Raw genomic sequence first — 2857 nt, 5'->3', positions numbered from 1 at the left:
CCACGCCGGCGCCGCTGGACAGCGCGTCCCGCTCAGCTGCCCTCGGACTGCGAGAGCCACGGACTGCACCCGGTGCAATTTCCTCAGCTACCTGACTCGTGTGACCTCCGAAACGACCTCTCTAGCTCTCACAACTAATCCTCACAGATCCTCAAACTGGGCTTTAAGTGGAGTTAAGGCAAATACCGGTCTCTGTTCTCTCTTCAGTCTTTGTTTTGGCTTTTTTCGGTTGGTTTTCTATCGGTTGGGGGATTGTGGTTTGGGATTTTTTGGGTTTTTTGGTTGGTTTTTTTTCCTTTTTTGCTCTCTGGATGAGGGATTTGGCTCCAGCCTCACCACGTAGTGCTGTGGGGAGAGACCAGCCTGATCCCATCCCACATCAGCACTGCCAAGAGGCTCACCTGGAGGAGGAAAGAACCTTCTTTTCTTCGTCTCTCTCTTCCTGTTTTTTTTTTTTCTTCTTTTTACCTTTTTTTTTTTTTGTAAAAAAAATAAAGAAAATAAAAAAGAAAACGTCGGACTCTTTGGCTTTAAGTAAGAAATTGTAAAAAAGGAAAAAAAAAGAAAAAAAAAAAAGAAAATCCAAAAACCAGACGACGCGTGACGGATGCTCACCTGTAACTACCTTGCTAGCTAGCCAAGAACAGACCAGACTCACCTCTGCTCCAAAGGAAATCCAAAACCAAGGAAGATCCAAACGTCTCTCCACTGCCAAAGTTCGTTTCGTTCTGTTGTCGCTTCCTTCCCCTCCCCACAAGGATGGATGGACGTGCCCCTGGGGCTTTAAAGAGTTTCTATTAAAATAAAGCAAAAAAAAAAAAAAAAAAAGGTGTTTTTTTAATAAAACCCCAACCCCCAAGGTGTGGGAGGGGGAGATGGGGCTGAGAACCGCAGCCGGAGCCAGCACGTCTCTACCTCTGCCCACCACCGCCCTGGAAAAGGAGAACAAAAAGGAGAATTAAAAAAAAAAAGAGAATAATAAAAAAAGAGAATTAAAAAAAAAAAAAAGAAAATTAAAAGACAGATTTTGGGTTTCTCCCTCCCCGAAGCCGTCGGGGGACCCCCCATCCCTTCACTGCCAGGCTGCTCCCACACCCCGCGCTGGATTTGTTTCACAAGGATTTTTAAGAGGAAAAGGAGAAGGAAAGGAAAAGGAATGCTGCCTCCTTCCTGGCTGAGGCAGCGGCCAAGGACGATGTGGATTATTTGGGATTCTTGCCTCGCTGGAGCGGCGCAGAGGACGGAAGTGCAATACGGAAAGTCCGGCGGCTCCGAGCGGAGGCAGCAGTGCTGTGCGCTAATGTGAATGTAAATAGTGTCTGCAGAGGTCCAAAAATGAATAATAATAATGATAGTGATGATGATGATAATAATAAGAGACTTTTGCCAAATAAAGGATGAGGAGGAAGCGTGGAGCTGTGGCGCTGGCCCGAGCGAGGCCTGGCATCGAGAGGAGCTGTAGTTTTTCCGCATTTGCAAAACCCATCCTGTGTGTTTTCCGTAGGGGAGGAAGAGGAGGGAAGGGCTCGGGGCCGGGGGGGTTGTGCTGCACCCAGGGCTGGGCTGGGCCACAGCAGAGCTTGGGACACCCCAAGGGTGATGTCACCGGCCCTGTGCCACCAGCACCCAGCCCTGCTGGGGGTTCTGTGCATCCCAAGGCCTTGGTGCATCCCCTGGGAGGGTTCCGTGCACCCCAAGATCTTGGTGCATCACCTTGGACGAGTTCTGTGCACCCCAAGACCTTGATGAATCCCCCTGGGGGGTTTCTGTGCACCCCAAGGTCTCTGTGAATCCCCGCAGGGCTCTTCTTGTGCACCCTGAGGTCTCGGGGCATCCCCCAGGAGGTTTCTCTGCACCCCAAGACTTTGGTGCATCCCCCCAGGGAGTTCCTGTGCACCTCAAGGTCTTGGTACCACCCCGGGGACGTTTCTGTGCCCCCCCAAGACCTCGTTGCACCCCCTGGGTGGTTTCTGTGCCCCTCCAGCCCTGGGAGCTTTGCCGGGTGCCCCTCCCTCGACTGTTCACTTTATTTATGGTGTGACATATGTAATATTGTCTATTTTTCTTACGTTTCCTGAGAAGAGGTAATATATAAGAGTATTGCAGACGCCCCTGCTCGCCCGGCTGTCCGGCCCGTCCCCTCCCTCCCGCCGTGTCCCCGCCTGCCCCCGGCCCCGCTCCTGCCGGGGCTCTGCCTCTCTACCTCCACCTCGCCGGGAAACCGCGGGCGAGAGCACTTCCACAGGGGCTGCTCTCCTTTCCACTCCCTGCTGGTTTGCTTTTTTTGGAATTATTATGATTTGTTTTTTCTTTTTTCTTTTCCTCCTTCTTCTTTTTTTTTTTTTTTTCTTTTAATAAGAATAAAACTGCCGTACAGAACCTTGCATCGAAACCAAAAGCCGACGGAGGGAGGGACGGAGGGAGGGGACGGCGGTGACGGGCGGCACAGTCTCAGCGGGCGGCCAAACCAGAACGACAGCTTTAAATGTGAGATTTCCCAAAAAAAAATTTGTGCTGCGGGGAGGACGGAGCGGCCGCGGGGCCGGAGTGATGCCGTGCTGGTGCTGTGGGTGCTTCCCTGGGGGTTTGCTCCAAAATGGTGTTGTTGGGGGGTGTGGGGGGCCAGGGGACGTGTGCCACGTGCTGCGCCCCCTCGGTGGCTCTGTGGCACCTGGGAGGTGGCAGTGGGTGAACAGCGTGCTCCTGGCACAGCCTGGCCGGGGCAGGGGCCGTGGGGCAGCGTGGTGCCACATCAGGTCCCCGTGGCTGCTCACAGCTGCTGGGTTTCCTGCTCCCATCGCGGCTGGGGCAGGGGGACGGCGTTGGGGACATGGGGACAGCGTGTCCGGTCCCCGTG

The 2857-nt window shown here is 53.5% G+C and overlaps 1 protein-coding gene across 1 annotated transcript in view; it reads left to right on the top strand.

Annotated features, from left to right (window-relative positions):
* Positions 1-2857, top strand: part of CBFA2T3 (CBFA2/RUNX1 translocation partner 3) — a 13615-nt gene that overhangs the window by 10129 nt on the left and 629 nt on the right. The gene's annotated exons all lie outside the window — the stretch shown is intronic.

The sequence above is a fragment of the Corvus brachyrhynchos genome, unplaced genomic scaffold (assembly GCF_000691975.1).
Source record: "Corvus brachyrhynchos isolate BGI_N302 unplaced genomic scaffold, ASM69197v1 scaffold365, whole genome shotgun sequence".
NCBI classification, from domain to species: Eukaryota; Metazoa; Chordata; class Aves; order Passeriformes; family Corvidae; genus Corvus; species Corvus brachyrhynchos.
The sequence above is the reverse complement of the archived record's forward strand: the minus strand, read 5'-3'. Positions and strand labels throughout refer to the sequence as shown.